Source organism: Rattus norvegicus, chromosome 2, assembly GCF_021556685.1.
Source record: "Rattus norvegicus strain SHRSP/BbbUtx chromosome 2, alternate assembly SHRSP_T2T, whole genome shotgun sequence".
In the NCBI taxonomy this organism is placed as follows: domain Eukaryota; kingdom Metazoa; phylum Chordata; class Mammalia; order Rodentia; family Muridae; genus Rattus; species Rattus norvegicus.
Window position 1 is genome coordinate 233,306,147 of NC_141535.1, and position 13,162 is coordinate 233,319,308.

At 38.1% G+C, this 13,162-nt stretch overlaps 1 protein-coding gene across 24 annotated transcripts in view; it reads right to left on the reverse strand.

Moving 5' to 3' along the window:
* Positions 1 to 13,162, reverse strand: part of Pdlim5 (PDZ and LIM domain 5) — a 168,053-nt gene that overhangs the window by 81,296 nt on the left and 73,595 nt on the right. The window lies entirely within an intron of this gene.

Here is a 13,162-nt window from a genome sequence, read left to right on the forward strand (position 1 = left end):
TAACACTCGGCTACTGTAGTACAGGTGCGTTGCACAACTTCCCATGTGTTCTCTCAAACAACTTCTCTTTAACTTGCAGGGTTATTTCAACAAAGAAGAAGTTCAAGTCCAGAGCAATGGAATCTTCCTTGGAATTTCATGGTCCAATTTAATCGCATAGGATCTCCTCATTAAAATGACCCAAGACATTACTGAAAGGCTGCCAAAATAGAGAAGGCAGTATCTTTTTTCATGCGGATGAGTTAAGATTCATGCAGCATGTCCAGCAATGTGTTGTGTAAACAAAGGTCAGGCTATGTGATAGCTGGGGTGTAGTTCAGCTTGCCCACCATGAGCAAGGCCCTGGGTCCAATCCTCGGCATCACAACGAGCGAGCAAAACTCTCTGAATGGTTACCAGGCTGCCACACTCAACAATATAGATACCCCGCATATATGAAAACAAATCCCTTCGTTTTTATAGAGTTCCCTCAAATTTATAGCAACACAAGCTATAGAACTATATCGTTGTTAATTTTGTTCTCCCACAACTTATCAGCTTCAGAATGAATGCTGATATGCATACGTTATTAACTGAAAGCTCTATAAATTTAGTATTTGGAAAAAAATTGAACTTACAGAAAAAAATTCAGAACACACCCTATTTGCCTTTTAACAAGGCTTCAGAAGAAGTAAGATAAGTCTTTTAGGAATGCTGGCAACGTGTCCTCAAAATCCCAGGGTGGGTCCACTACACAAACATCTTACTGTGTGGAAAAATAGATCAGTGTATAATTATAAGCCAAATGAAACAGCTGATATACCACGGAGTGCAATAAAAGTCAGCTTCCTTGTTTTAAACACTAAGCACAAAATGACCAATACAATTATTTAATTCCCAGAAAAGTTTTCTTATATGCCAACATATTCTTATAGTTCTTATATCCTTAGTATCATGTGACATCTGAGTATTTATTGAAGTTCAAATTTTCAGCAGAGGTTTGAAATGTTCTGTTAAAATGGTTCTATTAATATGCTTTACTTTGCCTTTCAAGTAAATAAAGTTTCTTTTTTTACCCCTAAAATCCATCTCAAAACAATTTTCATTTTGGTGCTGTATGAGAAAATGCTTACAGTGTTAGTGATGTACCTAAAATACACCAATATTATTAGCAACACTTTAGGAAAGCTTCCATTTAAATGATACTTATTTTGTCTCTTTTGAGTACCCCTTCCCTAAATATACAATGAATGTGGTTTTTATAATAAGAAAAACTTTCTCAAAGTTTATTTCATAGTAAACTATCTTGTAAAAATGGAAATAAAGCCTTCTATTATGAAATATATGTGGAAAAAAATGAAGGCCCAAGTTATCCATCATCTCAAGTCTTAAAATATTTAAAATACTATAAATTCCCATACACACATATTTGAAAGGCTGCTTGTTATTTAGGAATAATTCTCAAGAGCAGAGCTGAGGATAAGGCTTGGGAAACATCATTTAAAATAAATATTTAAAGAATGAACAGATCTTTGCAATGTCTGAAATGTTTACTTAAGTTTCCAGGAGTAGTAGATAAAATTAAGGGAAAGAATTATTTTAATATTTAATCATAAAACTTTATAATGTATAATCTAAAAAAAATTTGCTATACAAATTATCTTTCTTGACTCACTAGTGCTCTCTTAAACTTTGTTTAATAAAATACCAAGGATATTTATATGAAGCATAATATAACCACGTTTAGAGAAGTAGATTCTATTTCCTTTATCAAGTATATCTATGAATATATGTATTCAGTATTGTCTGTGGAGAAAGCCCTAACATATGAATATGAAAAATTATTTGCCAAACTTAAATTTGTTATAATTATTTTCCTTAAGTTTAACAGGCAGTAAGCATTTTCTCTTTTAGCACTGTCACAGATTACCTGGAAAGGAGTAAATTTAAGACGTTTAAACAAATGAATATTTAGGAACTGTAGTATAAGGACTAAGAAGCAAACCATAAAATACTGCCTCTCCCTTTGGACAGCAGGGACCGTGAGTCCCTCCTGCTCAGGGTGAGTTTCCAGTCTGCTGAGAGCCTGGCAATGGCCTGGTGCCATGGCCCAACAATTGGCTTATTGTTGTCTCTTCTTAGTAGGAAGCCCTGACAAGCGTAAGCTGCATGGTGAGACAGCACTGCCTGAGCTCAGCTATCCCCAGCACAGGGAGTGCAAAGGACAAAGCTGTCCCTGTGGCCACAACAGGCTTTTGAAAGTTGCCTGTTTTCTTTTTAATAAAAGCAGTATCTGAAAGAGAAACCCCTGAACGGATATAACCAGTTTCAGGGCTTCCAGCTTAAGAGCTGAAAGGACTTTAGCTATAAGAGACCTATGAAAATCTAGAACTGTGATGTTCTAGTTAGAATGAAGACTATAAAACAATGATCCTAAACTAGACATCATTCAGTCATGAATTAGATTCAAAAGAATCATGTAAAACGCAACTCTGTCAATGGCTGATATTTAAATCATGGGTTTACATGGTGCATTTTGCAACAGTGCTCTACAAAACCAAGTAGCTTTTATTTTAAAAAGGAGCCCGGAAACTTCCATGATAATGTTTAAGAACAAGGAATCAGGCAACAGAACTATTTGGATAAAAATTAATTTACATTATTTTTGGTTAGCTGTGTGTCTCCTTCAACCCCGTTTAGCACTTAACTCATAAACAGCCACACAGAAAGGAGGTGGGATCCGGTTCATCTTTTATGAAGTTAGCTCTAAATTTCCCACAGCATAGCCATCTTTAGACCTCCTGACCTTAGGACCTATAAACACTAAGGCACACCATTAATCACTGTAATTACGGAGATGTCAATTTATAATAACAAAGCAAGTCCAAACTTGAAAGAAAGCAAACATGCAAGGGTGCAAATGGATGCCTCTTACAAAGCCCCCTGTACTTCCCTGCCCTCACACCCTGAGCACTGAACACTTGTGGTCATGCTTCCCAGGCCTCTTCTAAATTACTTGAGAATATCTCCTATAAATAAAAGCACAACGTAGTTATGTATCAAACACAAAAACCCTCAATTTGTCAAACTCTCTCCTCACATGTGCTGTGCTAATGCTTTCACTCCCTCTCCACATCTTTCTTGACTACAGTAAGTAAAACACATTGCTCAGTCCTAGGAGCACAAATGTGGATGGAATATCTATGCACAGACAAAAAAGGAGGGAGCAGGTACATGGCAACTGCTCTGGCCATATATCTAGGGCCCTGTCCTGGTGCCTGCACATAGCTGGAAATCGGGCGTGGCTCTGAGCTAGCAAGGACAGGAAGCTATCTCCCAGTAACTGCTTCTATTGAGATCACTTGCTGCACTTTTCCTTGTGAAGTGATGATAGCAGTTGATAAAGATTTGAGGTCAATTTTAACCAACCAGTTATAAGTCAAGCTAAAGAGCTGATGGGTGGGTGGATGGACGGACAGATGGATGGATGGATGGATGGATGGATGGATGGATGGATGGATGGATGGATGGATGGAAGGATGGACGGATGGGTGGATAGATGGATGGATGGATGGGAGAAAGGTAAGGAGAAGGGAAGGAGGAAGTTAATTCAGCTAAGCTCTCAAACCTAATGGTTTTCTTATTTTACCAAGATAGAAAGAAGCCAAGGTTAGTAGTTAGCAGGCTAAATTTTAAAAGGCTAAGTATGAATATTAAAGTCAGCATTACTATGAGCTCAAGAGTGAATTAAGGATCTTTGACACACTATAGTACTCAAATTTTCAGAAAGAAAGCCTAGCTATATATATCAAAATAGTTTGGACCAGTGATAACTTTCACCAGTGTTCTCATTTTCCTATGCTATGTCAGACTCAGAACCACTTCTAGACCAAGCCTTTCTTTCTTCCTTTGTATATGTGAAGTTCAGTTTACATAATCTTGGGAAATTTAATCCTATTCGCTGATGAATTTATCTAGCTTCGATAACTTTCACATGTCACTTGATAATTCTCACACGGCATTTTATATTCTATTACTTATTTATTATCTTACAGCTATTTTTAATTTATGTGCAATTTTCCAATGGTTTCTACTCCAGAGAAAGAAAAATTATACTTTACATTTCTTTCCACAATAATATTTTCTGAAGAAAAAAAAATCTACCTACTCACTGTGCTGTTTATCCATACTAAAAACAACCTCAGGGTAACTTAAGGGAAAACTGATCTTTTCCAGTTGGGCTTTACAAAAAATTTTATGTCTAAAGCAATGTAAGATATATGGATGACAGATATAGAGAGATACACAGATATATACACAGAAAAACAGATAGATGGATAGAACATAGATAAACTAAAGGATAAAAAAGAATTTTAAAATACATAAAAATCCAGTTTTACTATAAAATTTCATTATGTGAAAGCACCATTTCAATAAATGGTTTTATATAAAGAATTGAATTAAGAAATAGGAAAATTTATTGACAAGGACAAGATAGCAAACAGTGTAGGCTCTGTCAGTCATATTGGCTCTAATTCAACTATTTAGTTTTGTCATTGTAGAAAGAGAAAACCTGGACCAATAAGAATATAGGGTTTCAATAAAACTTTATTCACATAAGCAGAGTGTGGACTATTCTCAGATTTTAAGGCATAGACTGTCAGCTTCTGTTTAGATTGTGTGGGTGTCTGTGTGTGTGTCTGTGTGTGTGTGTGTGTGTGTGTGTGTCATGGTTTCACAGGCTGGCTATTCATGCTTCATGGTCTTCAGTTCTGGGATAACAGATATGGCCACAAGTGGCTTACTTTAAAGTTTTGACATTAACAAACATTTTTGGAGCTAATCCTACATAATCATGGTTGTTTGGGTTTCTAAGCTCAGAATCATTCTGCAAATGATAAAAATCACTTTAGTGGGTCCAGGATACATATAGAAAATGAGAAACTTTCATTATTCTTCTGCAGGTGGTAGGTCCTAGCATGTTAATCCTCTTTCCATAACCTCTATGTCAAACTTTTCAGAGCTGGGTAAATGAACCTAAACTCCCACACCACCACTCATGTGAAATGCACACAGTCAGGCAGTGACTCCAGAAATTTGGTGAGAGGAGAGGTTTAATCTCAGCCTCCTTTCAACCTTGCTATCCTGCACCTCCGTTCATTCCTTCTCCCCTTGTCTTCTACACACACCCATACACTTTACTGGGAACAGTTTAAAGACATGCTAGGAGAACAAGTGGAAGAATACACTATCATGAAAATGGTTGAGCAGCATGATTCCCATGCTTACCACCCGTCTATACTTTATTGTGTATCAACCATAGGCAATAATACCTTTCTAGTTTATTAAAAACACAATAGAGAAAAATTCTCCCTTAGAGTTTTATAAAGCAGAGAAAAATATTTTTATCTTCGTATGAAAATAATGTGAAAATAACATTCGACATTAGAATAATGAGCTTGCAAAGCAAACAATCTGTACCAAAGGAAGAGTTCAATTTGTGTTTCTCCATCCTCTCATCTACTGTCATAGTGCTCCAATCTTCACTTGAAGGGGATGGTCCGCATTACAACAGAAAGCATTAGTAAAAATATTCATAACTATGTTTACAGACTTTAAGCGAAGGATAGAGTTAACTAGCAGCTCAGGAAAACCTCACTGAGGGTCATGAGGTAGCACAGGCAGCCACAATTCATAACTTGAAGACTAGCTTGTTCTTTGTAGGAAAACTCAGAGTCCCAGAAGGGTACCAATATTGTTTTCATGTCCAAACTCCTCTGCGCTAAGGGAACTTCTGAGAAGTAGGACAAATCACTAACCAAAGTCTCAAGTGTAGGTGAGCAACAAAGCTCCAGTCCGCTCCCTGCTTTGCTAGCATCTTGGTCACCTGGGTGTGGCCAAGCTTGCTGGGCGCCCGTGTGCCCTGCCATGCACTAAGGTCAGGGCGGTCTGCCTCTCACTTTCTCCACACACATCCTCTTTGCTATTCTTGTCCAGGAAAACACATTCATTACAAACTTTTATAAAGGGGTATTTTTAGGTATTTCAGTAAAATTTAAAGGGATAAGCATTCCAGTATTAACATAGCCTTATTAGGCATGCACTCGGTCTGCTATTTTTGTAAAGAACATACAACGTGAAATTTTTTTATTTGTTAAAGTCAGCTTAGTTTTTCCCACTGACTTAACATTTAAAAAATAATGGGTAAGTTTAAATTTTTGTCTTTAATCTAGAGGTAGACAGTCCGAGTCAATGCACTTGAAATTACAAAATATAGTGTTTGTAGGCACAGATCAGCAAGGCCTATCTTTGCTTAAGGTTCAGGGTCAGTTCTGATTCTTCATTTACTGGTTAAGAAGTAGAATCTTGTCCAGCTGCCTCATCACTGAATTTCAAATTCATCCAAGTAAAATCTGAAGAGAAAACAGTCAGCTGACATAGCAAACACTTCTGAGCATTACTAAGTCCTTTGTGACCTAGTCATATTTCTTTGACTACAAAAAGAACATAAAACTCATTTTGTGTCTTTTACTTATTAGGAAACTTTCTGCTTATAAAAACAGGGTTGTTTGTAAAAGAACACAGATCTGCTCATATTTCTGACTGATAATTTAAAAGATTTTGTTGTAAAATTTAGGACAAATCAAAATGCCAAAGCTTTTCAATATTAACAAGGTATTACACTTTCTTTTTAACATAGCAACCGTATGAAACACAAAATTTCTTCTCCACTCTAATCCCCTTTCCACATTACAGAGAGAACAGACAATGGCTAACTAATCACAAGAGACAAAAAGGACAGAAATTCAATAAATGACAAGGTCACCATCCAAATTAGCTACATTTCTCCATCTTGATACTACATTATTAGGAAGTAAACTAGAACAGTGTTCAACAGGACATTGCTCACAATATACCCATAGAGGCTCAAAACCCAAACTGTCCTATACCAGTCAGAAGACAATCCCTTTGCTCACGTGAAATCTCAGGAGGTGTCCAACCACTGTGTGCCGTTATTCCCACTTCAGCATCCATCTCCAGACCAATGACAAAAATGTCACAGTGCAACTAGTCCAGGGCCCACAAATAATTGAGTTGTTCTGCCCTAAACAACTCTTTCCAATTTTATCACAATGTATAGTCAGATGTATATTTAATGTCATGATCTACCCAGTGAAAGTACAACCCAATAAAATACATATTTTCATGCATTACCCTCAGTGTGGGATATTGGTGTTGGGCCTATGAACTGAATGATAAGCATTAATCCAGCTCCGAAGGCAGAGAGAGCTGAGAAATGGCAGGGAGCTGAGACAGCTTTATAGCCATTTAACAAACTGGAACTCTGGCTAACAGCAGTCACACACTAATATATATTCATTGAGTTGCTCTGAAATAGCACCCCTGTACAGCAAAGTAGTTTTAACATCTAAAGAGTGTTATTTTGTGTGTTACTCAAATGCATAAAAGAAATAGATGTAACAGCACCCTAAGCAACAGAAGATTCTCTACAGGATGTGTCTGCAGAGCTCATCCGCCCAAATCTAATTCTGACATAACTACCAAGAATACAAACAATGACTGAAGATCACATGTGTTGTTCCTACAATAATGTCCTTTAGCAGGGACACATAATGCTTAACTAAACAAACAGCGCTTTCCTGTCTGAAAGTGTAGACAGGCCACACAGGTTTTAAGATGGCTAACTTATATAGTAAATTCTTCTGAGGAAGAAAAGATCCCTCCACCCTCCACCCTCCACCCTCCACCCTCCACCCTCCACCCTCCACCCTCCACCCTCCACCCTCCACCCTCCACCCTCCACCCTCCACCCTCCACCCTCCACCCTGATGCTCTTCTAAGGAGGTCACTACAATTTCTGAAAAGACCTGCAGAAGACCGAGATGAGGAAAGTTCTACCTTGCTAATGTCCTCTCCGTGTGGCCTCTCACAGGGTGAGGGAAGAAGCAAGCAAGCACAATGCTCTACCGTGTAATCTCTACTGAAGCATTCACAGCAAACCAACATGCTTACTTAACCTCAACACCAAAGTTCCTTGCCTCTCTCAAGATAACCATTCTTTTTTCAAAACCATTTTGTTTTTTAACATTTTCACTGTATTTGTATTAAAAAATGTTCTTCTTGGGGCAAGACAGATGGCTCCTGGGTTGAGAGCACTGGTTACTCCTCCAGAGGACCCAAGCTCCATCATCAGCATCTGCAGGGTGGCTATCAATGGGCTGTAACTCTAGTTCCAGGGGAGCAGGATCCTTCTTCTAGCCTTACTGGGGAACCAGACACGCGTGTGGTATACAGACATATCTATAGGCCAAACACCCATGCACATAAAATAAATAATTTTTAAATGTCCTTGCTGAATTCCATGAGTGCACACTCTCTACAGTGGAGCTGTGTAACTAAAATGGGTATCGAGTAGTGATGCCCACCTAGGGCCAGAACTGCTGCTTCAGAAATTCTTGTGTGTGTGTGTGGGGGGTGGGGGGAACTAAATGGCCCTCAAGACCTCTGAAGCTCTGAGAACATAAGCATTTCTATCGCATAAACTGGATTGGATTTTTTTGTTTTTCTTTTTTTTACCCTGATAACATGTCTATATTACCTGACTGTTTTACTTTTTATACTTATTTATTTTTAAGACAGGATAAGCAGAAAGAACCAGAACAGACTATTAAAAAAAAAAACAACAGGTATTTACAGGGTCCTCAAGGACTATTTTTTTAAATTATCCATCTTTACCTGATTTGTTTGATAAAGCATTATCATAGCCCTTAAACTGTCCAGGAGAACACCTGGTTCAAAAGCAGATTGCCCAGATTCTAACCCTATTCCTCCCATCAGAACGGAATGCTAATAATAGTAAACAAAAGAAAAATGACCATGAAGTTATTTGCCATAAAAGTAGACTCTGTCATAGGGTCAGCTGTATTTATCAACTTTTATGATTTGAAAACCGAATACAAATGTCAACTATAACTTTATTCTAGAATCTTGTCTTTTATGAGGGAAGACTTTAAAAGCCACCCTACCAGTAGTGTTATTTAAGAAAATATCAGATCTTGCTGATATAACAATAAAAGAAGTATGGTAGTGATAGAAGATGACAGAGCCCACTTCAAAATCACCCAAATAGAAAGAATGATCCCCAAGTCCTTGAAAAAGACTCACGTCCTGTCTTCTACGCAACCAGTGTTGAGGTGGCTGTGTTCCTATCTACAGCACTATATGAGAGAAAACAGTTTCTCTGAACAATGTGAATTCACGGATTCTCTTCTGTACTCTTGGGTTTCACATGAACCCAAGATTGAAGAAAATCACTTAGGAGGCTATGGCATGCAGTAATGTGCTCTTGCTATCAGAGAGGATGTTTCAGGGCAATATGGCCTATGGATGCCTCTAAAAGCAGTTCAGCGATTGAAAATACGAGTCCATATAGACAGGAAACCATTCCCTAAGGAAGAGGACACGAATAGGTTATTCAATACCAAATGGTCAGCACTGAAAGCATACCTACAAGTAACATTATACAGACCAAGTAGGCTCTATTCATGTATTTAGGATGGGGGGGGGGGGGGAAGGAGGGAGGGAGGGAGGGAGAGGGGGAGAGAGAGAGAGAGAAAGGGAGAGAGACAGAGAGGGAGAGGAGGGAGGGAGGGAGGGAGGGAAAGAGACGGACTTGAAAGAGAACAAGGAAGGGTATATTGGAGGGTCTAGAGGGAGAAAAGGGGAATAGGAATATGTATCATATTATCATTTAAAAATAAAAGAAATGACAAAAAGAAGCCATCACAGACTGATGAGAAAACAATCATTACTCCTGATCCCTATGAAGAAATCCACAATGTCAAACCTTTCTCCAAATAATTCCAACTGGTTTAAGCTTCATGAGCAAATAGGTTATGACGGTACAAACAACAAAAGCCAAAACCATCCATGTCTCTGTACACCAACATGCCCTTCTTCATTTGCATAACTAGTAATAACCCAGAGGCCCCGTCATACATGGCAATAAATGTAATAATTAGAGATCAAAGCAGCAGCTGTGTTCAGGGACCACACCCAAAGCTGTGGTGAGCTACATAACTCAATTAATGATGGACTCCATATTTACAGAAAAGCGAACTTGCAGGATGATCTCTGTTCCCGTTTTGACATGCACAACATCTAAGTGTTTGGTTGCTTTCACCCAGGGCCGTGTTTTCAGCTGTCTGGCACATAAAACTGCATGCACTCCAGCATCCCACTGATGTCTTCTTCTGAGGAAAACTACCCCACAGCAAACATTGGCATATGATTATACTCTGCGTCTCTATGAAAACAAGATGTAGAATGACTCACCACTCTCAGTGAACTGTGTGAGCTATGAAGGAGACTAGCAGTTCAATGTATTAGGATACACTGAGTGTGTCTAAAAGCAGCTACTCACTTATAAGGGACATTTAGGGAGATAGCATAGATTAAACAGCAGTAACAGATCTGGTTCAGAAAATTACAATTTCAGAAGCACTTCCAAAGGTACTCTTAATATCTTCCATGATCTATGACTGATAAAGGTAGACAATGAGACAAGTATGACAGTTTCTGAAATCTGAATCACTTCTTCAGCAATGGATAAAGAAGCAAAAAAAAAAAAAAAAAAAGGCATGGCCCTTAACAAGCAGTCCACACAGACTTCCCTTACACAATATAAACATCAAAACATCAAGGTCATAATAATTCATTTTTATTTGGTTTCCATAATAGGAAAAAGTAAGGTGGTCTCTATAAAACTATCGCAATTCACTCCTAATAAAATCAAAATCATTATTATATAGTATGAATTTTATTCTTTAGTTTACCAACACAGCAGAAACACTGACTCAAAATACCACTGTTACAACTGAAATGCTCCAAACAAAAAAGCAACCTATGAATCATAACTATTTGCATAGGTTTGGAAGTAAACACCCATGATTATCATCCACTTATAATAACTTTTTTTTTTTAGTATCCCTTAGAAAAATGACACATCGTTTTATAGGCAACAATAGAGGGGAGAACTGACATTTTCATAATCTTACCTAGAACAAAACTAAAACGCAGCAGCTAAGTGCCAGAGCTCCATTTTTTATTATCTCACACAAGGCCAATATTATAATTCTTGATTATACTTGATATATTTAAAGCCAGGCTATAGAAAACAGATATGGGACTGAAGAGAGAGAGCTCAGCGGTTAGGAACACTGACTGCTCTTCTAGAGGTCCTGAGTTCAATTCCCAACAACCACAAGGTGGCTCACAACCATCTGTAATGGGATCCAAGGCACTCTTCTGGTGTGTCTGAGGACAGCTGCAGTGTACTCATGTGAATACATAAAATAAATAAATCCTAAAGACAAAAGACTACTTTATAGAAAACAGAAAAAATAACAGCATTTCTGGATGATGTTCAAGCAAAGAGCAGAAAACTCCACTAGCTGCTGGCAGCTCTAAGCTCAGATCGTACAGGAGGGTCTGACATGCAGAGAGAGAGGAAAATCCAAGTTCAGAGAGAACAGCTCTGTTTTGTGGCCCTTTCTAACATAAACGCTAACATTCTATTTTATTCAAATAGGTGCCTCTATTTTCAAAGTCAAAACAAGCATAATAATTGTGTCTCATTTAACAGCATACAAACAACTGAATGTCAAGAAAATAAAAACATAAAATGTGTTTGTGAGTTACAGCAGTCCCCACTGTTAATTTTAGGTTTCTTCTATTTAAAAAAAAAGATGTTACTATCAGAGAACTAAATTATGTACTGCAAAAAAATTAAATGAAAAAAATTGAAAGGACTGGGAGATGCCTCAATTGCTAAAAGCACCCACTTAGGAACCACAAAGGACCTATGTTTGAATCCACAACACCTACATAAAACGCAGGGCACGTCCATGAGAACCTAGAATTCCTGGTGTCAGGGAGCCATGACAGGGGCATCCTGGGAGTTTGCTAGACTGCCAGCCTAGCCGAAAGGACAAGCTTGCACAGAAGAGAGACCTATTTCAGCCCAATAACACAGATAGCACCAGAAGAAAAGCCCAATGTCCTGTTCTGGGCTTACTATGTGTGAGCACATGTGTGCAAACCCACATGCTCACATGCACGCACCATAAATGTATATACCACACATGTGCACCTCACCCCAACACAAATTATGTACCAAGTGTAAATTATCTCATACTATATACACAGCTTATACAATCAGCAAACTAGCTGAGTTTTGTATGTTACTTCCACGTGTCTATGTGGTGGACCACTTAACACTATAATCACCATACGGAGCATTCATGAGCAAATTCATCATGAAGCACTCTGGCACTTCTGCATGAACTGAAAGGAAGCATTCAAATCAGAGCTGGGTAGCCGAAGGGAAGATGAAAAGTAGAAGGGCTTTTTCACACCAATGTTCCCTTCTACTAGGCCAAAATTATATAATAAATTAACAGTTGGCAAGCTTGAACACATCAGGAATGAAGGATTGTTCTCTCTCAATGTTTTGTGTCCTTTATCAAAAATGCTAAGAAGCAGGGGTGTGCTGACTTCAAGGGTGTTCGTATTTATAGGATATTTGCAAAAACTACCACGTAAGCAATTCTAATCCCAAAATATGAAATCAGAAATGTTCCATAATCTGAGCCCATTCAAACATTTTAAATTTCAAGTTGTTTGGACTACAGAGGCTCTAACAGCTGTTGGCCTGTGACAAACGCAGTCTACTGCATAGCAAGATAGTAAGCTTTTTACCAGTGACAAAATATGCTCAAATTTTATAATGCTATTCCTTCTTTAAAATTCTTTACGCTCTTAAACAACATGATTTCACACAAAATTAAACTATGTGACTAGCAGCCTCTTGCATGAGCTAGTATAGCAGTTGTACAAGTCTGTCTTTCTGAAGATGTGGTGAAAGAATAGTGTGTGTGTCACACATCTATCTGTGTATGTGTGCATATGTACATACCTAGAAATAAAAAAACAGAGGAAAATTCTAGAATGATGTACACTAAAATGATTGCAGTCTCTGGATGGACATGGGATTCTCTTCTTGAGACAAGGTCCGATTGTCTCCTAGTGTATGTCAGGCTGGCCTGGAACTCGTTAGTCAATCTCTGTGCCTCAGTTTCCTGTGTGCAGCAGTGTCATGTGT